Here is a 25,686-nt window from a genome sequence, read left to right on the forward strand (position 1 = left end):
GAGGCCACATCAAGGTAAAGCCCTTCTATAGATGTTCATACATAAAGTGAATTACATCAGTATATATCTAAGCGTTGTCTTTGGAAATCGCAGCAAAAGTCAACCGTTAGAGGCAGTACGCCCAGCCAAAGTCTCGCCGCATGCCATGAGGTTATAAACAGCACGATCTACGGGTAAGCAGCTGAATGCAACTGCGTAGCTCTATTAGCAGACTAACACTTGCTCATTTGAATGAACTACGAGGCTGACCGCAATTACATATATATATATGTTGCAGCCATCATCTTTTTCAACACTAACAGCTGATCTCTAAAATGGACCAAGAGAAATTACGTAATTGACTCAATCAATTTACTAAATAGGAACATGCAAACACTGTGATTTGGGTAAGCGGCCCCTTGGGGGAGGTTACTCTTTGCATCCTCCAACCAAATAATTCTAACTAATTTGTTGAACTACTTATAAACTATTGCTTTCCACATTAAAATGCAGGATGTAAATCGAAATATGATAATTGTTATCAAGAGGTCAATCTGTATCTAGTTCAAGACAGACCACAAACCTTCCATATTTAGCATACCATTATGCCCTCAGAGAATATCAAACGTGAATTGGCAATATGACACGAAGTGTATGCGTATTTGATGGCAATAGACTAAATTACTCCTTTTCCTTTTCTTTATTCCCTTTGTCCCCTATCAGAGTGCAATTTGAATCAAGACAAGTCAGTTGTCTCAATGAACTTCTTGCTAATTAATTGCTTTTTGGATTTAGACATTATATGTTTCAGTTCTCTAACATGAGTGGCACTAATTAGTGGATCACTGCACTGATGAATTATAAACTCTGTGAATGGTCAAATAGATTTAAAGTTTTATGTTAGCAGCAGCCTAATTTGTTGCAGAGACGACAATGCATAGTGTATCAAAGGTGAATTTACAGCACAATTAATTATTGGACTGACAGTCAAATGAATCATATGTCTTGCAGATGTACAAAATGTACAATCAAGAGTGCAATTGAACAGTGCATGCTCTGAGGAGGACCTGTTTGGGTTGAAACATGTGTCGGCATATGGCACACTTATAAATAGGCACTCATTCATTCAGGGTTCTTTTCTGTTTTTTTCTGTTTTTGCTTTGATTCAGCCATTTATTATTTATTCGGACACGATCAACATGTGTAACTGGTGCACGCATTTATTCTATTTCTCAAATGTGAGTCTTTATCACCAGGCACTGGGTTAGTAGAGAACAATTTGTCAACCCACAAAGTGTCATTCATGTTTGATTTAGTATCACATTTGTATAGCATAACAATACTGTCAATAAATATCGACATTGCTCATCAACAAACTTTACTGGAATCCAAAAAATGTTTTGTCTATTATTACATAGTGGAGCATAGCGCAGTTTAGGGATTAACCCAACAGTAATCTGTTGAGCGCCCTGGTGGCGTCCAAGGCCAATACGGACATGCGTTGTCCTGTCTTTCGACCCCATTCAATGACATTTATAGCTCTTCGGTTATTGTCATATGTATGGCGCAAAACCAGCCTGGTCCGGGTGGACAATCCCTTTTAGGACCACCGCCAATCTTGGTGCCATTATCTTTGTGTACAGTTTTGCATCTCTGTTAAGTAATGAGAGGGGCCATAGCTTGCGCAATCTGTCGGGTCCTTACCCGGTTTTAACAATAATACTCTGGTGGAGGGACCCATATCATTAGCAATTAATCCTGTGTCCCTTATGTAGTAGAAAGGTATGGTCAGGGGGCCCACCAGTATGGCTCGGAACGCCTTGCAGTAAGCATTTCTAAATCCGTCTGGGTCTGGAGATTTATTACCTTTCATGGAACTTGTGGCGCACCCCACCTCCTCCTCTGTTATCGGGGCCTCAAGCTCCAACCTATCCGACTCTGATATCTGTGGCAGATCGCAGATCTACCCTCCCCAGGAATTCCCACTGTGCACCCTTCTCTAAATTCTCTCCCTCTAGGCTTTGTGAGAAAAATGAGTGTATGATTTTTACTATTTCCGCTGCCCCTCTTTTCAATTCACCCTCCAAATTTTTGAGTTGACTGATATTGTTTTTGGACTTCAGTTTTTGTAGTTTGGCCACTAGGAACCGATTAGACCTATCCCCTTTTATATAGTGCGTTTGTTTTGGTTGCAGAAGGAGTTGCGTGGATTTGTCTGCGAGATGTGCGTCTAATTTTGCCCTTGCTTTCATAAGTTTTCAGCAGGCCTTTTGTGATCCCTTTGCCGTATGTTGTGCCTCAGCGTTCCCAACGTCCTCCTCCAGCCTCTGTCTTATCCTTTCTTTCTCTCTCAGGAGGTTTGCGGTTAGGGCAATTAATTCTCCCCTCATTAATGCCTTACTGGCATCCCATATTGTACCCCAATCTAGTCCTGGCTTATTATTTTCCTTAAAGTAGATCTGCAAGGTTGTTTCCATGTGTCCATGTGTGACCTAAGGACTTGATCCCTTAAAATCAGCTAATTTAATCGCCATGGCTTGCAAACGCGTGGGAGCTGCACCATTGGGTCCACCCAAAGGGAAACCAGCGCATGCTCCGATAGGTATCTCACCCCTATTTCCATCCCTGTGACTTGTGGGACCAATGTATCTGAGATCAAGACCATGTCTATCCGTGAGATGCCCCTGTGTGCAACCGAGTAGTGTGTGTATGATTTATCCAGTGGATGGTAAAACCGGCAGGTTTCTATAAGGTACAATTCTCTAAGAAAACGAGCTAAAGCATGCCTACATTTGTTATCATTGGGGGTGACAGGGAGAGTCTTATCCATTGAGGCATCATCACACAGTTGAATCCCCCCCCCGGCTAGAACCTGTCGTACACACCACCCTGCCAATTTAGCTAGCAAAACCGTCAAGAAATTATCCTGTTTTTGATTAGGAGCATATACCGCAATCAAGGTTACTTGTTGGCTCATCAGATTCCCTCCCAACACCAAGTAACGGCCATCGGGATCTCAACATATAAATTGTTTCTCAAACCATACCCCCTTTGCAAACAGTATACCCACTCCCCTTCTCTTAGTACCACTTGAAGCCAAGTATTGCGTGGTGAAGGCCCTATGTTTTAGCCAATGTTCGTCTCCCGGGAGCAAATGCGTCTCCTGTACCCATACCACTGAGGCCTGCATATCTGACAATCTCCTCACAATCGACTTTCTTTTTATTGGTGAATTTAAACCATGTGCATTCAAAGTAATACATGTCAGGTCAGCCATACTATGGGTTTCTTACCATCCAACCTAGTGACGCTCTGACCTCTTCCCTTCCCTTGTGCTGTAAAAATGCTTTATGTGCTCCCTCAACCCTTTGATAGCCTAAACCCCACATCTTTCCCCCTTCCCCAACTTTAATAAACTCCTACATTAGAACACAATGTACTATTGCTGTACAACAATATTCCACCAGGTCTTGGTTCCCACCCGGAATATGTAGGGTCCAATTCCCGCCCTCTCCATTTCTCCCTTCCCCCCATTTTTCATTAACTTTAGACCAGTTTTTTCCATGTTAACCCCCTTGTTAAGAATGGGCCAGATTCTCAGCGACTCTCCCCCTTGCTTTAGTTCTCTTCTCTACAATCAGGACAGTGTTTGTATATGTGTTGGTTCAAAGCTTGCCTTGACCATTTCCCTCACTCAGTCTGCTCATGTGAGGTCTGAGTTTTTAGCCTCCTTGCTTCTTCCTTTTGGGCAGGGACATCCTGGCCTCATTTCTCCTTCCCTGGTTGTGTCATCACCAACGGACTATCTTTCGGGTTCTCTTCCTGATCACTGGTTCGTGTGTTTCAATCGTCTCTCATTAGCTCTGTCATTGCTTCCTCCTTAGAGATCGTGTAGCGCTGACCCTTCCATTCAAATCGGAGCCCACTCGGAAACATCCAGCGATATCGCACCTCTTTGGACCTAAGCCAGTCTGTTGCCAACCTTAGGCACTTTCTTTTCAGTAGGGTTGCTTGGGCTAGGTCTTAGTAAAGTGAGATAGACGCCGTGTGGAAGCAGATCGGTTCTGATTTCCCGGCTGCCTACATAATTTCTTCTTTCAGTTGAAATAGATAGACCCTAGTCAGCACGTCGGGGTCAGGTTTTTGCTTAACTGGTACGAGGAGTATACTCTGTGGGTGTGATCCAGGATGATTTCTTTGTCCCCTGCCGGGTCCAGGATATGGCAAAACAAGTCCACCACATATTGCTGTAGGCCTGCGACTGGTACTGATTTGGGGATACCCCTGATGCGTATATTGCTGTGCCTTGACCTATTTCCGGCATAATCTTGTCTACACTGGACCAGGTCCATCTGCTGCTACAATGCTTGTATTCTCCTGGCCAGCTCATCCTGTTCGTGCCCCTGTTCTGCCACTGTAGTTTCCACCTCGTCTACTCTTCTTTCAATTGCCAGAACATTTCTATTGAGGTCTGTGATTTATATGTCCAGGTCGGAGGCACTCTCTTTAATGTCTTTCCTGAGGATGCTGGTGTGGGGGTGTGTGTATCTGGGCGGCAGTGTTTTTGCATTTCTACGCTTTGCATAATGGCTTTGATGTACCCCGAGGCTGGCCCCTTTTGTTTTACCGCTTGTTTGGCCATCATCCTTTTCCGGGGGCCCTGGCTGTACCACTGTGTTCCATATCCCGCAATTATATCTCCTGTAACCAAGTCTCCGGCTCAATAACAAATTGTGGGGCCCAAGTGTCGCAGAGTCTAGTCCTCCCACCGTCCCAGACGGCGACTACCAACGACTACCAGTGGTGTTTCAGTTAACCCCCAAGGGGTGGATGGCACTCCTAGCTCCCCTGCCCTGTGTGAGCACCAAGTCGCTCTCCTGCTTCATTTTGAAGTTTGGTGCCCCCAGGACCTGCGCTCCGCTTGCCGCTCTGATAGTCCTTCCACTTACTCCAGGCCCCCACCAAAGCTGAGGGGCCAGAGCTCAGAACCCATCTCCTGTGAGACCTGGGGAGTGGATAGCTATAGGGGTTGTGTTAGGAGCTCCACAGTCTCCCAGCTTCTCTGTGCGCCAGCCACACACACAGTAGGAGGTGCCCTGCTGTCAGCTCCTTTCTCTTCCTTATGTCATGCTCCGGACTGCGCAAGCTTCCCCCAATGCTCAGACTTCCAGTCACTCCCATGTCCCAGCCTCGTCGCGCCTCCGGCCAGCTGGCTCACTCCACCCCCACTCTTCCTACCTCGGGCAGTCTGCTCTGCGAAGGCGGTCCGCCCCTCCTACCGGGCCTCTTCTCTCACAGACACTGTAATATCTCTGTCCTTCGTTTCAGGGATCGTATGCGGAAGTGCAGTTGCATTATTCTCCACCACGGGCTGCTCGGGGGTCTCCTGTCCTCTGGCATTGCTTCTGTCCGCTGTGGGCTCGCCACACCATTACTGCTCCTCAAACCCTTGTTCCGGCCGCAGGCTCCGTTCTCATCTTTCAGCTGGTAAATCTGCTCCAGCCCCTCACTGGGGGTGCCCTGGCCGTTCCGACTCAGTTGTCAATTACTGGCCCATATTTCTTTTTATTTTGGAGGGTTTGGGCGTTAGAACGGGGTCGAGTGTAGGAGCTCACCGAGGCTGCATCCATCAGCTTCCTCGGCTGGCCACGCCCCTGTACAAAGTATTTTTTAAGTGTTTCTGAAAGTCTCTCCTGCTCTGAGATTAGTAGGAATACCAAATCCATCTTTATGTGGTTCTTGTCCTCTGTGTTTCTTTAGTTCTTTAACACCTTATGAATAAGACATTTGATGTCATAATCCTCCTCCTCTGATTCACTGCCTTTCTCCTTGAGATATGTATTGCAGGCCCAATAGTTATTCTTATTCTCTTGTCCAGTTCTTATATTACTGCGATGAGTAAAATAGGTTTTGTACTGCTTCTCATTCTTCTTAACTTCTGACCATTCGCTGGTATGAGTAGAATGAATTCCTGAATGTTTCTTACTATTATTCTTAATTTCCAGCCACTCACTGGGACAATTAGGCTGCGTCCCTGGGTGTCTTTTACTCTTCTTACTTTCAGATCTCTCACTGGGGCGATAAGGCTGAGTTGACAGAGTGTTTCACACTCTTCTTAGTGTAGGCCACTCACTGGGGTGAGTAGGCTGAGTCCCAAAGTGTTTCCTACTATTCCTAATCTCAGGCCACTCACTGGGACAAGCAGACTGAGTCCCAGAGTGTTTCTTACTCCTCTTAGTGTCAGGTCACTCAATGAGACGAGTAGACTGACTCCCAGAGTGTTTCTCAATGTTCATAGTTTTGGGCCACTCACTGTGATGAGTAGGCTGAGTAATCTATTGCAAAAAGCAGGGTGAGCCACACCTTGCTAAACGGTCGTTCGCTCTTGGTGTGCTTCTGATAGAGGCTACAAATGCTTAGTTAATGCATGTGAAGCATATTCCATGAATTTAAGTTCATGTTGAGTCAGTATATTTTAAATTAGTTGTTGATTACTAAGTTAATTTGTATTGTTACTTACTATTAGTAATAATGTTGTATCCTCATAAGGAAGATAGCAACTGACCATGCTAGGTTAATATATCCATGAGAACTTTAATTTTGCCAATGCATTTCGGAGAAAACAATCTCCTTCATCAGGGCTGTTCTCTCTACTGAATGTAGTCTGCTGTGCATTTGCAGTCCTTTCAAAATCAGGATTCTTATAAGTAGAATTCGTATAACCCTTGCTCGGTCTGCACCTCAAAAAACTTCTGTATAACAGTGTTTCTCACTCTTCCTAGTTCCAGGCCACTCACTGGGATGTCCCAGAGTGTTTCTCACTGTTCTTAGTTTTGGGCCATTCACTGGGACAAGTAGGCTGAGTCCCAGAGTGTTTCTCACTCTTCTTAGTGTTGTGCCACTCAATGGGACAAGTAGACTGATTCCCAGAGTGTTTCTCACTGTTCATAGTTTCGGGCCACACACTGGGATGAGTAGGTTGAGTCCCAGAGTGTTTCACACACTTCTTAGTTTCGGCCCACTCATTGGGACAAGCAGGCTGAGTCCCAGAGTGTTTTTCACTCTTATTAGTTTTGGCCCACTCACTGGGATGAGTAGGCTGAGTCCCAGATTGTGTCCTACTCTTCTTAGTTTGGGGCTCCTCATTAGGACAAGTAGGCTAAGTCCCAGAGTGTTTCTTAATCTTCATAATTTTGGGCCACTCACTGGGACGAGTAGGCTGAGCCGCCAAGTGATTCTCACTCTTCTTAGTTTCAGCCACTCACTGGGACGAGTAGGCTGAGGGTATTCTTTATCCCTGTGTTCCCTCCCCGGTCTCTGCCGCCCCGTTACCTTGTTTCCACGGGTTGGCATCGCCAAGCTTGCTTGCAGGATCGGGACTTCCCTTGTAGTCAGGACAGTGTCGGTTTTCGCCCTGACTCCTTCTGTTTCTTCTCTGCGTCTCTGCAGCACCAGTGCTCCAGCGGCCTCTGCGTTGCTGCCAGACTGAACAGTCCACTTCTCCTGGGTCACACCACCACCCTCGACTGGTTCTCTCTCCTGGGCTTTTCTATGTCCTCTCTCTTCTGCCTTCTGCTTCCTCTGGGCTTCTTGCCCACAGCAGCATGCGGCTTCCTTTTGACAGAGGATTTCCCGGTCTTTCTCAGCACTCCAGACTCAGCTGATTTGAAACTCCCAGGCTTCACTTCTCAGTGACAGTAGTCCACCGTACTTTTTTTGATAGGTTGGTTGATCCTCCCCAGGAGAGGAGTATAGTCTGTTTTCTCTTTTAGTTGAGCACTCTTCATTATTTGTTTATTCTTCTTCATCACAGATGTCTTGGTTCCCAACCACTGAGTTAGCGATATTACTCGCTCAGCATTCTTCTTCTTCACAGTAATTTTACCATGTTGCTCTTCAGTTTGGATCGTGGATCTTAGGTCACAGTAACAAACAGTGACTTGGTTTGATTTATGTCTCTAAAGTTCTGATGTTACTGTTGTTCCAAAAGAGACGGCTCTAGGGAGTTGCTATGTGGAACAGGCGTCATTGTCCCCCCAGGGGATTCTCTCCCTGTGAGGTCCTGCATACCGCCACCCCTAAGGGGATTATTGCGTAGGGGCTCACCTCCCTAGCTTCACAAAGAAAGGCTTCCCTCTGGGGAGAAGTGACTTAATCCTGTCATTAATCAAATACCCTTTTCCTTATGAGATTCACGTGCCCATCTTCCTTAAGTTGTGCTTTGTGCGATGGGACTTCTCCATTTGTTCCCCATTCCCGGATTGGTTGTTCTAAATTCTCAAGGTCTCTTTCCTAAATATCTAGGAGTGGATAGGTAGTACGGGGACAGTTAGAGTTTTCTAATAGGTTATTAAAACTTGGGAAACCGGTACCTATTATTACCTCTTCAGGAAGCCTGTAGACAATTCCTGATTTTATCAGTACAGGCTGAGTTTGTACCACAAGAGTGAGGGGTACCCTTGGATATGTCTCCTCATTCCTATGGACGGTGGCGATTCTGACAGATTGTCCACCCTTTAAATCTTTGGTATATACCAGGTCGGAACGAACAACACTTGGTTTACTCCCAGAATCAATTAGGGCTAAAGCTGTTGACCTATTCACAGACACCAGTTCTTGGGTTTTAAAGCGACAGAGGCACAAAAGTAGCTCTCTGTATTTTCTACCTCCTCATCTGCTTCCACCTCATCTTCCTTCCAGGGTTGTGCAGACATCCAGGTTATTTCCATAGGTTCCTCTTTTTTGTTCTTGGGACACACCCGTGCCATATGACTCTTTTCTCCACAGGAGAAACAAATCGGGACAAAAGGACAAGTTGGTCTTCCTTTGCCTATCTCTGCTTTGAGTGGACTACTGCCCTTTGAATAAGAAGATTTTATGGCCTCTTCTCTTCTTATCAGGGTCCCTGGTGGTTGTCTTCCGCTCTCTAAACGATTCCTCTACGTTAGTAGTTTTGATTAGAGGTATACATTCTTTTCTGCCATCCCTAGTCTTATATAGAGATTTTAACTGTGGGGCTACCACTGCATGTGCTTGCGCCACTTGGATGACAATGTCAAAGGCCGTTTTGCATTGTTGTGAGACAGCCCGTTGTAAAAAGGGGGGCAACTCATTAGTGAATTGCTCCAGAGCTAAGGCCTCTAACACCTCTGGAAGAGTATTCTTCCCCAGCCACTCGGAAAGTGAATTTTGTTCTCAGGCTCCTAACTCTAATGGGCTTTCATTAGGGCATAAATGGATTTCTCTGAACTTTTGTTGGTAGATGTTTCCCGTTTGTCCAACTCTCTCTCTAAAAGGGCTCTTTTTATTTCAGCAAAAGGTGTAACTTCTTGGGGATTGATAGTCTGATATGACGCCTGTTGTTCTCCTTTTAGGAGCGTGCCAGGTAGCAGGTTTGAGGTCCTTCATCCCAACTAAATTGATTAGCGAGTCTTTCGAAATTTAGAAAAAAGACTCCAAGATCTTGTATCGTTGTAATATATCATATGGCAGTATAGGACATTGTTGACTAGTTCTCAGACGTTCCAACCCTTATTGAAATATTTGCTCTTCCTGAATATGGTGAACCACTAATCGACCTAACAAGGTCTCAATGGGATTCATCTTGAGAATTGTTATGTGGTCAAACTTTATATCCTGATCTTCTACTATTTCTATTCCTACTGAATCTCCTACTTGTCACTATTATCTGAATCCTTCAGTAGTTGTGAGGTCAAAGGGGTTTGAACCTGGGATGGCAAAGTAGGTCTTTTAAGGCTTAGTTTTATTCCCAAATTGCCTTTAGGATGAAACTTGTGGAGGGGTCTAAGAGTATATATAGACTTTTCAAAGGGAAAAATAGACAGAAGAGTATAGAGGGCGAAAGAGAGAGAGGTAAAGGAAAAAAAAACATCCTCTTTAAAGGGTTCCCCAGCTTTTGTCAGCTGGACCAGATCCCACGGCTGACACCATATATGGTAGGACAGAAGAAGGAGACAGACCAGTTTTATATATTCTTGAAGCTCTTTTATTAAAATAATAAGTGGAAAAGGCCTCACTATCCCTAATCTATGGATTCCCCTGCCTAACCAAGCTATGGTGCTTGTCGTCTGTTGTGACATCCAAAGTAAACAGTCTGTCCACCACCCAAAGCTAAGCTGCTCTGTCCCTACCACTAAATCAAAAATAACAAAAGACCAGCTGAATGACTCCCCTCTTCTGGATAGGCTTCCTCAGCATTAGTCATATTGAGATACTTTTTGGCTATCTCTTGGATTAACTTATTTAGATCCTCTAGGGGACTTTTCCAAGTCTTGGCTCCGCTATTTGTTCTCTTTGTAGACTTCTTCTCAGCATTATGGGCTTTGGACATTCTTTTTTTTTGATAACTCTGTTTATTTGGGTATATTCAACAAAAACATCATAAACATAGGCATTCAGCTGAAAGTTACGGCAGTAATGACAATAAGAGGCAGCAGGGTCATAAGGGTACATTGGGTATATCAGAAAGATAGAAACGGGTGGCAGTTCTGAGTGTCTCATGTGTCCATGGGTGGAGAGAGAGGAGGGGAGAGGGGGTAGGTGGGTGGGGGAAAGAGGGAGACATCTCTCAGTACACATCTAGCCATTTCCCCCATATCTTTTCGAATTATCGGGGGCAGCCTCTCGCATTGTAAATGCGGTGTTCCATAGATGCACACCCGCTTACTTCGTTGATCCATCGGTTCAGACATGTTGACTCTGTCGAGCCCCAGGTTGCAGCGATCAGCCGTTTCCCTGCTCCCAATGCCACCATTAGGAACGATTTTTCATATTTGATGAGGTCTACCTCACCCCAAATTTCCAGGAGTGTCATTTTGGGGTCTTTCGGGATTGGTGATCCTATTATGTTGGAAATCTTGTTAATGCATTAGTTCCAGAAGGCTTGTAGCACATCGCAGTCCTAGATCATATGGAAGAAAGTGCCCGTTCCCTGTTTACATCGGAGACAGGTCTCCGCGCCCCCCCCCTATTTGGCAAGGGCTGTGCGAGGGTAGTAGGAGTGGTGGAGTATTTTGAGTTGTATCAGCCTCAGTTTAGCATCGAAACCTATCTCTCGGGAGAACATCAATGCATCTACCCAGTCTTCCGGTTCCAGCTCACCCAGATCCCTTTCCCATCTCTCTTTCAACTTAGTGAGTTCCTTAGTTCCGAAAGAGTTAAGGGCCTGTTAAAGCGTGGAGGTGACTTTAGAGGTGATAAGTTGCAGGAGAATGTTGGTCTCCAGGGGGAAGCAAGGAGGTATAGTTGTTGTGTCTGGTAACTGTGTGCGTATGGCATGAGCAAGCTGTGCATGCCTAAACCAGTCCATAGGCGTCAGACCAAATTTGTCGTTCAGGATTTCAAACTCTAGTAGGCGTCCCTCTTGGATCATGTGTGCCAGTGTGGTTATCCCTCGCTTTTCACAGCTCTCTAAACAGCCCATTCTTTGTATTTCTGGGAGGTGTGCATTGTACCATATGGGTTGGGCCAATGTTGGTTTTGCTCCCCAGCCAATATGTTTGTGTGCTTCCCTCCAAGTGTGGCGGATATGAAGTGACATTCTTGTCATTTTTGATTTCCGTTTGTTGATGGTGTATAGAGTCTGGAGGGGTGGTACACGGTGCATAGCCGCTGTCTCAATGCGGATATGCGGTAGTGTGGCTTCGCCATGTAGTAATTCATTTACCACCCCTGTCTGTGTCGCTAGATATTATGTGCGCATACATGGTAGACCAATGCCTCCCTCCCATACTGAGTGCTGCAGTGTTGAGAGCGCGATTCTGGGTTGTTTCCCCTCCCAAAGCAATGTGCGTAGGTTCTTGTCGATGAGTGCAACGGTTTCATGGGGGATGGGGAGTAGAGCATTTTGTAGGACGTATAGGAGTCTTGGGAGAATCATCATCATGAACAGAGCTGTCCTGCCCATTAATGATAGAGGGAGCAATTGCCAATGTGAGACATCCTTGCTAAATCTGTCTAGTACAGGTTGTAAGTTAAGCTGGAGGAATCTATCTAGGGTTGGGCCAATGCCTATGCCTAGGTATGTGAACTCTCGAATGGAGACGTGGTAGGGGCAAGCCTCTGGGATCGCAGCGTCACCTCCCAGAATCGGGAAGTATATGGTTTTTTGATTGTTCACCTTCAGGCCGGTGAAGTTTTGGTATTCCCTAAGGGTATGGGACACAATTGGGCTGGAGCTCACAGGGTTGCTAAGGTATATGAGGAGGGATGAGGTTGTCTGCATATAATGAGAGTCAATCCTCTCCTCCCCCTGGCCAGGTGAATCCAGACCAGTTTTTATCCGCACAGAGTTTAATTGCTAGTGGCTCGATAGCTAACAAGAATAGGAGGGGAGAGAAAGGGCAGCCCTGCCTGTTTCCGCGGCCCAATGGAAACAGTCTAGAAGACTTGTCGTTCACTCTCACAGTTGCTTCTGGAGATGCGTAGAGGAGTTTAACCCAGGAGATGAAGCCCTCCCCAAAATCCATCTGGGCCATGATCTCCCACAAGGCCTCCCACCCGACCGACTCAACTGCTTTTTCGAAATCGACCGCTAGCAGGGCTAGTGGGCACGGTATCTCTGGGGCCATGTCGAGAGCAAGTTGGACTCTACATAGATTCATGCGGGTGGACCTGTTGGGCATGAACCCACACTGATCTTGGCGGACGAGGGATTCAATCACTGTGAGCAATCTATTATCTAGTACCCGGGCAAGGATTTTTGCCTCTCTGTTAATCAGAGAGATGGGCCGATAAGAGGCACATTCTTCTGGGGGCTTCCCGGCTTTAGGAATGACCACTATGCACGCTCTACTGAGGTCAAGGGGGAGTACGCCCTATTCTTTACTCCGGAGAAACATGCAGTGCAGGTCTCCACTGGGAAACCGTTAGGCCCTGGGATCTTTCCGGTTTGAAGCTGTGCAAGCGCATCCTGGACTTCTTTTTCTGTGATTTCGGTGTCTAGGAGATCTGCCTGTTGTGCAGAGGGGTCTCAGGACTTCGATCTGCTTGAGAAAGTTGGAGGGCGCGGGTGTGGGGCTCACTACGGGCGGCATATAAAGTTTTTCATAGTAGGTGGCAAATGCTTCCACTATGTCGGAGTCTGCAGTTAATAGCTCCCCATCGGGCGATCGGATGGTCCGCACATACCCTTTACTTTGTTCGTGTCTCTCCAGCCAAGCCAGGATTTTGTTTGCCTTATCCCCTCTCTCGTAGATTTGACTCCGAACCAGCCGATGAGCGGTCCGGGCATTGTGTAGAGCTATATTGCTGGGGGCTTCTTGTGCCGTTATCAAAGCCTCTTGTGAGGCTTTGGTTCCCTGCACAAGGAATTGTTCCTCACTCTCGGACACCCGTCTTTCGGCGTCCACCATCTTCTGGGCGTGTTGCTTACGGTGGGCTGACACCAGGGAGATGACTTCCCCACGAAGGACTGTTTTATACGCCTCCCATATTGAATTTGGGCAATCTACGGAGCCTTTGTTTATTTCAAAGTATTCTGTGGTCTTCTCTAGTTCTTCAGCAATTTTGGGAAGCCCCGGGTGATATGTGTTCAGGTGCCAGGTGGTTTTACCGGGCAATGGCGTGTGTTCTTCAGGGTTATAAGCAGTGGGGAGCGGTCCGAGAGACCCCTCGCCAAATATTCAGCGGATATGAGCCTATGGGACATGTTGTGGGGGATGAAGGCGTCAATTCTCGAGAATGTTTTATGTGCATTGGAGTAGACCGAGAACTTGGTATCAGTAGGCTTTGGACATTCTTGTACAATGTCTTTCTTAAATGCCTCTGAAAGTCTCTCCGTCTCAGAGATTACTAGGGTTACTGAATCCCTCATTATGTGGTTCTTGTTTTCTGTGTTTCTGCAGTACCTTGACTGCTTATGAATAAGACATTTGATATCATAATCCTCCTCCATTGTTTCACTGTCTTTCTCCTTGAGATATCTATTGCAGACCCAATAATTATCCTAATTCCCTTGTCCAGTTCTTACGTTACTGAGACAAGTAAAAGAAGTTTCGTACTGGTTCTCATTCTTCCTAACTTCTGAACATTCACTGGGAAGAGTAGGTTGAATTTCTGAATGTTTTTTTACTATTCTTCTTAATTGCTGGCCACTCACTGGGATGAGTAGGATGTGTCCCTGAGTGTCTTTCACTCTTCTTACTTTCAGAACTCTCACTGGGGTGAGTAGCCACTAACTGGGATGAGTAGGCTGAGCCGCAGAGTGTTTCTCACTCTTCTTATTTTTGGGTCACTCACTGGGTTGAGTATGCTGAGTTTCCTCACAGGTCTTCCACCGTCCCCGTTACCTTGTTTCCCATGGGTTGGCATCACCGGCCCTGCTCACAGGATAGGGACTTTCCTTGTAGTCAGGGCAGCTTCGGTTCTCACTCTGACTCCTTCTGTTTCTTTTTCACAGCTCTGCAGCACCAGTGCTCCATCTGTCTTGGCGTTGTTGCCAGACTGAACAGTCCACCTCTCCTGGGTCACGCCATCACCCTATCACTGGTTCTCTCTCCTGTGGTTTTCTTGCCCCTCTCTCTTCTGTCTTCTGCTTCTTCAGTGCTTCTTGCCCATAGCACCTTGCAGATTCCTCCCGATGGAGGATCTCCCGGTCTTCCTCGGCACTCCAGGCTCAGCTGATTTGAAACTACCAGGCTCGACTTCTCAGTGACAGTAGTCCACCTACACTTTTTATGATAGGTTGGTGGGTCCTCGCCATTGGAGGATTATAGTCAGTTTTCTATTTTAGTTGATCACTCTTCATTATTTTTTTATTCTTCTTCGTCACAATAGTCTTGGTTTCCAACCACTGAGTAATTGATATTACTCGCTCAGCATTCTTCATCTTCATGGTTGTTTTACTATATTGTTCTTCAGTTTGGATCTTGCGTTTTAGGTCACAATAAGAAACAGTGGCTTGGGTTGATGGATGTCTCTGAAGTTCTGATGTTACGGTTTTCCAAAAGAGAGGGCTCTAAGGAGTTCCTCTGCAGAACGGGAGTCCTTCCCCCCTAGAGGGGAGTATCTCCCTGTGAGATCCTGCTTGTTGCTAACCCTAGGGGGATTATTGCATAGTGGGCTAACCTCACTAGACTCGCAAGGAAAGGCTTCCGTCTGGGGAGAAGTGACTGAATCCTGTGATTCGTCACAGTATGGAGGAGACAGTTTGTGGGTGGGTGTAACAGCAAACCCTTCTTGGTTCCAGAACGCTGAACAACACTGCAGAGCCACATCTACACACATTTGCAGATCCAAAGAGGTGAAGATGATCCAGCCTACACTTCAAGGTTCAAAGCCAACTGTTAAACAAGTTGTATCCCAGTTAAGGCCTGAACAATACTAAAAGAGAATCCCAAGCACTAGCCTAGCTTTATAAAAAGGAATGGAAAACATCAGTGATGACAAACTTGCGCACGGAGAAGGGCACTCAGCCAATCAGGTGGCTGGAATAGCGGGTGAGAATACACAATCCCCAACCGCTGTTCCAGCCACCTGAGGCACTTCCCCGGGTGGTGCTTTTATTTTCTAACATGGAAAGGCAACATGGAAGGGCTCTCCCTGTTGCCTCCCCACGTTAGTAAAAACCAATTCCCCTTCCACCCACCCCAATTTACCTGCGGGACCAGAGCCTTGCGCTCTGGCCCTTAATGCTCCTCTTGTCTGGCTGCCGCCGTTAACATAGAAAAGGGAATCAGGTCCCTTTACGGATGACGGTGGCCATTTTGGAACATGGTTTCCATGGTCACCGTCATCCGAAAAGGGACCTAGTCCCTTTTCTATTGTAATGGTGGCGGGCATTTATTTTCCATTTTTGTTTCTCCAACGGGAGCTGAGCACGCAATTAGCTTATCTCCCGTAGGGCGAAAAAAAAAGAAAACTATCTGCAGCCTGGAAAATTCTGGGGTGGGAATAGCTTTCCCGCCCCGATTTGGGGGCGGACAAGAGCTTTAACAGCCACCAGCCCGAGTTGAGGCCCTCGCTTCGCTTGGCCCTACCTAAGCTTGGGCTGGTGGACTGTTAAAGCCTATGTCTGCCCCCCAGCTGGGGCGTTAAAGCTATAGACTAGGAAAAAGCAGATGTGCTTTAGTTTGCATCCTGGATACATGGGGTGACTGCATTATGGTCGGAGATAGCACACTTACTGTCAGTTGTGCAGCTGTTCCTTTGTCAAAGGTATGCAAGAGGTCCTACCTCAAAGACTTGTGATAAATTGAAGAGAGGTACTTGCGACAGGTCGTATACTCCAAAGAAGATACCAAAAAGAGCGCCTGTGGTTGGGGAGTTCCTTGAAAAATCCAAGACAAAGAAGAACCTCTTGTAGGAGGGTGAGACTATTGTCTACTTGAAAAGGGCACTGATTGGGGAGGAGAAATACATGTTATTCTCAAGAGTGTTGCATTGAGAGAATGAAAGGTTGTTGAGAGTCCTCAGTGAGGACTGCTGAATTCAAAGGTAATGGAGAAAACCTAAGAGAAATCTGCAAAAAACAAAGATCATGGAGAGACCTATGAGATTTCTGAGAGAACCAACGGCCATGTAAATACCTAGGCAAGGTCTGAGAGAACCAAATGTCGTAGAAGGACCTAATAGAAGTCTGAGAGAAACAAAGGTTTTGGGGTGACGCAGGAGAAGTCTGAGAGAACAAACTGTTGGAGGGAGACCTAAGGAAAATCTTACCGAATCAAAGGTCATAGAGAGACCTAAGAGAAGTTTAAGAGAACCGGGAGTCATGGAGACACCTAGGAAGAATGAGGTGTTAAGAGAAACAAGAGGTCGAGGAAAAGACTAAAGATATTGATGTTCATGGAAAGACTTAAAAGACTGGTGCTGAAAAGGAGAAACCTCTGAGGAGAGGAGATCTAAGAGAGTTGTGGAAATAGACACTGTAAGGAGCCCAAGAGAAGTATATTCCAACTAGAGGTTGGGGAAAGGAAAGGTTACATGATGTGTCAGAGATCCCAGGGGAGCCTGTAACATCTGAGGCTGGTGTTGGGAAGGAGAGAGAGTCTTCCCATCCCCCTATGCGATACCGAACAAGACCTAGACACTAATAGAGCACATCCAGTGAGCAGGGGGAGGGAGGATGCACATAAAGGGGCATGCACAATCACCTTAGTGCATGCATTATAAGCTATACCGTAGGTGCGGGTGTGAACGCCATCTTGGCAATCTTAGAAGTTAGGTCCAAGCGAGGCGAACAGCAGTGTGTGTGTTAGTATTAGGCCCCTTGCATGAGTGCGAACAGCACCCCCGCCCTGGGTAGGTCTCAGAGATTCACAACCTCCTCCATTCTTCAGAAAGTTACAGGCCCTCACGCCTGGGAAGAATGCGCCCTGCAAGGTCATGAGAAGGGTGCAGAGCGCCTCTTGCCAGTGCCATCCCACAGAGCAGATAGCAAGGCCCTCCTGTCCCCAATGATTCCCACATGAGAAATACAGCTTTGCCATGCTTTCATCCCATGACCCCCGCATGCCACAGCACCATCCAAACCCAGACCACCCCTCAATCTATCACTAAGATCAGAAGGCAAGGCTATCGTGCCTTCAGGAAAAGGTCACGTGATTTGTGCAGCGGGGTACAGGGTGGCATGAGAATTATAGCCTAAAACTAAGGTGTAGGACCTTGGGGGTTGCTGATCTGTCTCGGAGTGAGTGACGTGTGGGTGTGAGTTAATGTGGCCTCGGCTCTCCCCCGAGCCCATCCCTGTATCTACCAGGTGCGTTATTAGAATCATAAGAACAACATTGTGTGTCAGAGTAGCTAATTAATTGTTAGGTCAGCTCACAGCGGATGACGAGCCCAGCAGCACCCACGTGAACAAAGATGAACAGATGAAGACAGACCAATGGCCTGGCATGCCAACTGGAGCAGGCCCTACAGCTATAGGCCTCCACCAATCCGTATTGTAGAATTGTACTGTATATGATGACGTCATTAGTGACACTGTTTGTGCTTATAATGTACCTCACATGCTAACGGACCTCAGAATGTTGTGTGGCAGCAAAGTTCTTTGCTGATGCATTCCTATTTTTGTTGAAATAAATACTTGTTATCCTTGCAAGAGTGTCTTGAGCCTTTTTCCCTAGCGGACTGTATTGTTTCTGGTGTGAGCGTGCAGGGCCGTGCCTTCATTTAGTAACCCCAATGTGATCCCAGCGACACATGCACTGACGGAGGCTTCCAGGTCTCTTCTCCCAAGAGGCCGCGCCCATCTGCAATGACCAGTTCCAAATGCGTAACTCTCAGAGGTTTGCAGGAGCTGTCTTATTAGAATTCCTGTCTGCTCTTTGAAGGGGGGGCGCGGCTCAGGAGAGAGTGCAGGCCGGTGTTAGAATCTTGTGACGTAGGAGTTCGGGTGAACATGCTTATGTGAGTATACCCTTGCAAGGGATAACAAGTAAGGGAAGGATATCTTGGAAAGAGTGTGAGTTGTGAGCAAGTGGGGAACAAAGTTGTTTGTATAGTGTGGGTGTGTTTTGGTATTTTTTCATTATTATAGAATTTTTAAGGAGTACATTACAGAAAAGTAAACAAGAGTGTAGGGAGCCTTGCTGAGTGAGGCGAGATGGTGGTACCACTTTTATTGTGTAACAGAGAAAATGGAAATAAGTAGGAGCCCCACATAATTAGTGGGCTCTGGAATAGTGGTGGTTGTTTTTTCAGCTTGTTATTTTAACTTATTGTTTTCGTGTTTTTATTGTATAGGGTGGAAGACCAAGGAGCCTGTGTATATAATGGTGTGTTTTGGGTGCATGGAGTGCAAGAGTGGTTGCATGTGAGGGTGCGGGGAAGCACAATGTGCTGACAGGGAGGCGGGAAAGACAAATTGGTTTTGATTTTTGTGATTTTTGCAGCATGCGCATCGTGCGATTAGAAGCGTAGGGATGCCTTACAGAGTATATATCGCTGCGATGGGAGGGGAGAAGATCAAGTGGTGTCACAAACAGTGAGTGACAGAAACATGAGGGGGGATGCTGCGTTGCTGGCCAGAACAAGGCACCCATAATAAGGGAATCCTGCAACACATGACTACATTTCTAGCAGCGAAGTACAGGGGTAAACAGTTGCAGAACAGAAAGGAAATTCTAGACTTATGGAAGGTGATGAGGACATGGATGACTCTAATGAGGGAGGGACACGGAGCACCCATGAAGGGGGCAAGCAAGCAGAAGTGGGTGGGGCATGAACAGAATGCAAAAGGGTATATACATTGGCAGCGCTCCCAGCGACGGGGTACAGTAACCCAATCTATGTGTCCACATGGGCAACGATCCTGCCCCCCTCATATACACCCACTCCAGCAACTGCTCCACCTCGAGAGTGCGCAGGACAGAGGGAATTAGAAGAGTCGCTAGAGTTAGTCCGATCAGAGCTAGAGTGCCTCAGAACAGCACAGAGGGAGGGAAATGGGAGCGGCCTAGACGAGTGGAGAGCAGGGGACATTTTGTTCAGATTAGACAGCACAGCAATAAAAGATGTGCATATAGAAAAGAAAGAAGACGAACGAGCACAAAGCACAGGGTACGGAACTGTAAGGTCTGACAGTGGCTTAGGTGAAGATCAGCAAGAGGAGGCTAGGAGTACAGTGGATGAGTTTGAGGATGACGGTGAGGAGTGTAATGAATGCATGGTATCACAAGTATGACACTGACACAAGTGCTACAAGTTTCAAAACCTTTATTAAATTCTTGGGGCTTGGAAAAACTCCTACTTTGCCCTATAGCTATGATGGGAGTAGCCTCTACTATCTGATAATAAAGAAAACACAGTCCTAGTCAATCTATGTCAAATCAAAATGGCCTATACTAAAAAAAAAGAATGCCTGCCCTATCTCTTATACAAACATTGTGTAAAGGGGAATGTGTATGCAAAGGAAAGTCAGTGTTACAATATAAAGGATCAAGGTGGCTGAATCAGCTCTCCTCCCCATGTTGGACAGGATGGAGTAAAGCGGCCCCCGTAGACAGGATGACACACTATGGCTCAGTTTATAAAAAAAAAGGTAGTTCAAAACGTGGGTCGAGGCCCGCTTGGCCTTCCATGTTAAAGTAATTTATTTTCAGTTAACCCAAAAGTTATATCACAGTTCACCAAAAGTTCACGTAGGTCTCCCTCTGTCAGGCTCGGAACTCTCAAGCTACCAACAGTTCATGTGCTCTCCCTCTGTCGGGCTCGGACTATTCAACAACAAAAAACCTGATTCAACATCATGTAGGTCTCCCTCAGCTGGGATTAGACCTATCAACAAAAAGTACCTGATTCAACGTAGATCTCCCTAAACCGGGCTCGGACCTCGCAATCACAGCACTTGCAGGGGTTGGGTTCCTTTCCTCAAGCTTTATTCACATTCTTTAGGGGCTCCCCCTTCCTCAAGCTTATTTCATGCCTAGAAACACTTGTGTACCGGCGCGTTTTAAATGCCACAACATATCAGATCATATTCGTTAGGGGTTCCCTTCCCCTAACTTATTTCATATTCCAGGTCTCCCTCAGTCAGACTCAGACCTTTCACTGATGTCGAAGACTTTCAAGTGTGCAAGGCTTTTTCGATAGACCTCTGCAGGACCACTTCGACGTTCACTTTAGCTCTCCCTTATGGTATTTGCTGCAGTGTCTCTTGGTCTTGGTAGTTTCACTACAAAAAACTGTGAGAGGCGTAAGGGAAGCAAAACTACCTCTCCAAGCAACCCCTCTGTAAGGTTTCCAACCTTTAATTGCAACACCAATGCTTGTGGGTATAAGAATGTTTCAGGATAATAACGGTCCCTGGGTGAGAGGCAACTTGTGGGGGGCATGGACAGTCTCTGAACTAGTATAATCGATAACTAGTCGAGCACAGATAGTTTTTAAATTTCAAAAAATACATTTTGTATTATTATACAAAAAGATTAAAAAGGATTTCATTTGTGCAATGCATACACCATTAAAGTAAAGACAGCTTTGTACAACAGATAAATATCTGAAACACAAATATAAAGTGTTGAGTGCTGTGCAAAATAAAGAATTAATCTTTCACAAACAATTCACATCAGGCATCCTCATACTACTCATGCTCGCTCTTGCATTATTGTTATATTCATACATCCCAACATGTTTCTTTCCTTCACATGTCAATAACATTTTACAGGAAATTCTTCAGGAGTAAACTGTCTTGTGTGTACAAAAGCACAATTATAATTAAAAACACACAGTCCTTATTTATTTAAGGATGGCTAGCACCCTTATTATTTGTGGTGATACACTTTTAGATATTTGTCCAAAGGTGGGGTCCTCACTTGGGTAGGAGGCCGTGTTCACACCTGAAACATAATTAACATTGCTATCAATGTAGCATATGTTCCACAGTTTTAATCTGTTAAATACATGTCAATTTGTTTAACATGTATACAAACATTAATTATGTGTCGATTCTCTTAGCAAACACGTGTCACAGAAGTTCATCCTGTTGCACACATCGAATATTGGTTATAGCTCGGCATGTGTGAATGAGAGCTACTGGTGGTTGAATAGTGGAAACAATCCTTCAAACATGGTAACTCTGCAAGTGCCTAGTTCACACAAGGATATGAAGTTCTATAGACCTAGCAGTACTGAGTAACTTTTCTGATACTAGCTAGTAACGGTTGGCCTCTAGACAAAACGTGTCTGGTTGCCGTGGGAAAAATGCTTAAACACCCAGCAAAGTCACTGGAAGGATGACTTTATCACTTGGAGGAAATTGTTGGGTATAAGAACAACCCAAGTCACATCTCTATCGCATTTTATAAGCTTATTGAAAAAACTTAAAATGGTTTGATCTGTGAAAATGACTTACCCATGTATATGGGTTTCGCCAGTTACTTCTGGGATTTGTGGCGTTAAAGATGTCAAGTGGGAAAATACAGCGTCTTCATTAGAGTCCAGCTGTTATTGCGGGATTCTACAGGATCAAAATAGTACGCATTGGTTAAAACATTGAGTCGGCTGTCATGTCACCTTCCCTAGCTATTGTGCTCGCTATCTATTTCAGAACCGGTTAAGTCGAACTATAGCGATGTTCTTACCTGAAATAGATCAGGTGCAGACAAGCTCTGTGTCACTTATTTTTCGAATGTCGAATTCGACTCAGGCTTTGTTGTAGGTCGAGGGGCTCAAGTGCCTGTGTTCATTAATATTGATTGTTGCCTGGGTCCGACTAGGAAAACAACTTCCTCCGTTTGCTGTAAAAGATATGTGTGTAGGGCCATTTTAGTATCCGGGGTACAGCTTTTCAAACAAAGGGCAGGCATCTCATTGAGTGCTTACGTCCAGAGATGCAACAGCATTTGAGTGCTGGAATTCTTCTGGTGAGAGACCGAATGTCAGCTTTCCTCAGATCTCGTACGAAGCTCGCGTCTGCCATTGCTTGAAAGTGGTGTCCCTTTTCTATTGTGGCAAAGTACAGCCTGACTGATTTGCTTCCTGTGTCGCGTTGCTGAGGTTTTTAGTCCTCTTTTGTTATTTATTACGGATTCTTCTGTTTCTAAGTTACCTGGTATTGTTTTTTCAAAATTAGTTCTAATTGCTACAGGCGTCCCCTGCAAAATCGTACATATCACTTGGGTACTCAATGCCTAGAAAAAAGGTTGGTGTTAAAAAGAAGGTCATTGTTGCAAGTGTGTTGTCGGCTGCCCCTATCTCTATAATAGAGACACATGGTTTGAATTGTGCTAAGCTCTCATTCACACATGCCGTTCCTTTCATCAAGAAGTGGTTACTGATCATTCAGGTATTTTGACTGTTATTTATGATTCGTAAGAGGGAGGTTTTGTTTTCTCAGACCCACCAATCCATCTTTTCATTTAAACCCTTCTCAACGCTTTTCGTTAGAAATATTAGCTGTTGTTCTTTTTTTTAAAAACATCCTCTTACTATAGTTAATGTCCATCCGTGTTCTTATTTTGAAAAGGACTGTCCCTCTCAGTTCCTCTGCTTGTTGTACAAGTTTGATCCAGTGTCCCACCTGAGGTGCATTCTGGGTCCGGTTTTTCAAGCAGCTTTTATTTTCGCTGATCCCAATTTTCTTTTTTCTTTCAGTTTTCTCAATATAGATTTTGTTACATGGGCACCAAATTAATTGCATTTAGTGAATTTAGTTGATTTCCACGGTTGTGCTAGACTGATCTATTTGGGTGCTTTTTGTCATTGAGGGGCAGCAAGCACAATTCTCACACGGATAATGGCCAGTTAATTCTGCCAATCCCCATTGTTCAGGCAACGTTTTTTGTTTCACGGGGTTCAGACTAATATTATTTCGCATGAACTGGTCTTTAAGGTTTTTTTCTTCTTTTAAATGCCACTATTGGTCTTAGTAGTGGATTAGTTCCTTTTTCCAAAATGGTCCAGTTTCTGTGATGATTTTCCTGATAGAATTTGACAAATGGCTGTATGTGTTGACAAACACTAGTTTGTCTCCTTTCTTTTTTTCTTGTGAATTTGTGTATTCCAAGAGCGAGTCTCTGTTGTAATTTGTAGCTCTTTTTAGTGCTTCTGAGGTTAGGTCCGGTGGGTAACCCCGATGTCTTAACCATTCACTCATATCTCTGGCTTCTCTTTTGAAGTTGTCTTTGTTGGTACTGTTTCTCTTCAGCCGTGGAAATTGTCCTAATGGGAGATTATCCCTCACATGGCGGGGTGAAAACTGTTGTAGTGTAAGACAGAATTTCTGCCGGAAGGTTGGTGGAATGGTTTCACAAAGAGAATTGTCTTTTCTTTTTCAACTGTAATAGTTATGTCCAGGAAATTGAGTTCTTCTGCGCTGGAATTGGATGTGAATTTGAGAAATCTGTCCTTGGTGTTGATCCATTGGCAAAACATCTGTAGCTCACCTGCACTCCGATTCTATACTACCAAGATATCGTTGATATAGAGTCTGCATGCTCGAATAAGCTTGGAGTACGGGTTCTGACTGCACAACATTTTATTGAGTTTGAACGCTTTCATATAAAGGTCAGCTACACTTGGTGCCAATGTCGCCCCCATTGCTGTGCTGTGTATCTGTCTGAAAAAAAAAACATTGAAATGGAAATAGCTTTCAGTGAGGTTCATTTCTGCACACCAGAGTATGAAGTAGACTGGTGTAGTGATAACTGTATAGTCCTAAAGAGGTTTCTCTTCCAGCATCTGAATTGATGCCCTTTGTGGAATACTCAAGTACAGGGCAATCACGTCTAACCCGAGCAATATTTTGTGTTCAGGGTTGAAGTCCATCCCTTCGATTTCTTTTATTATTTGTGTGGTGTCCTGTACTTAAGAGCCCATCCTTCTTACTAGTGGCTGTAGGAAAGCATCCACCAACCAGGACAAAAGTTCCTGTACTGAGTTGACTCCAGAGACATTGGTTCTTCCCGGAGGGTCCTGCATGGATTTAGGAATTTTTGGTAGCGTATAGAATTGGGGTACCTGTGGTTTGTGTATAATTAGGAACTCTGCCTCTTTTAAAGAAATCCAACCTCTTAGTTTTGCTTTGGCAATTTTCTGAGAGATGAATGATTGCAGTCGGATGGTGGAGTCACTAGTAAGTGGTTTGTAACAGTTTAGATCTAGTAACTGTTTATTACATTCTCACAACACAATCAGAAAAGTTCAAAGAAATCTTTCTCTTAAAGCAATCACCTTTTAACTTCCCCCTTCGACGGGATTAATCTTGACCATTGCGCATTTCAGAGTTTGTTCACTTTGTTGCTTTTTAACAAGACATCAAACATTTCACAGAGACTTTCGAGTGGGCTATTTCCTTTACCCGGACCACTCCGCTACTCTGTATCACTGGCTTCACAGGTACCTATGAAATTCACTACTGGTTTGCTTTCTTTCACGTCTCATCAGCATGCACGCAACCTTCAATTGGGAAATACACTGTTGCGGCTTCAATCTTTCCTTGACACAAATCGGCCTTTCATGTCTTTCGCTAACTCACCGGTTGTGTTCATCTTTGGTTGTTGGTCCTCCCCAACTCTGCTATTCACCCGGGAGGTAAAAGCAGGCACCTGTGCGGCACTTCAAAGGAGGGACCTCCTCCACTCTGTGGGTCTCGCTTCTTGAAAAACTTTGTGGGCTCTTGGAAATGTATTTCTCTTGATTGGCTCTCTCTGGCTCTCATTAGCTTTTGATCAGTCTATTGGCAATTTGATTTCCTCAGCCTGGTTTGCAGCATTCCAGGAAGAGCTGTTCTCTCTTGTGCCCAGCCCTGCTGACTGAGTGCACGGGAGTTGGGTAGGGATCCTCTGCCGGACTTAGCCTTGCAGCCTCCCTCCTGTCTTTCCAAGAGCAACCTCCTTCATTCTGCCAACAGCCTCCTTTTATGCACCTGGGTGCTGTTAATTGGTTGCAGGTGTTTGGTCAGGGTTGGGCCTGCCTGACGTTGCCTGCCTCTTTTAGTGGGACAGTCCAGTGTTAGCATGGGGCAGTCTGTCTTCTGTTTCTCAGTGTGTGTTTGTAGTAATCATTATTTTTCTTAGTTGCCTCTTCTTCTTAGTAATTTTTGGAATTGGGGAGGGGGAGTTGTGATGGATAGAATGTCCTACAAAGGCAGAATGGGTGTGATTGTGATTGAGCGCTTGACCCTTCTTGGTCTCATTAGTGGGACAGGGCCACTGCATATCACTAGAGGTACTCTTCCTAGTTTTAGTACATGGGTAACTCAGTGGGGTAAGGGAATTATGGGTGTTGTAGTTTCCTGTTGTG

This window comes from Ambystoma mexicanum, chromosome 13, assembly GCF_040938575.1.
Source record: "Ambystoma mexicanum isolate Mex_15411 chromosome 13, UKY_AmexF1_1, whole genome shotgun sequence".
Classification (NCBI taxonomy): Eukaryota; Metazoa; Chordata; class Amphibia; order Caudata; family Ambystomatidae; genus Ambystoma; species Ambystoma mexicanum.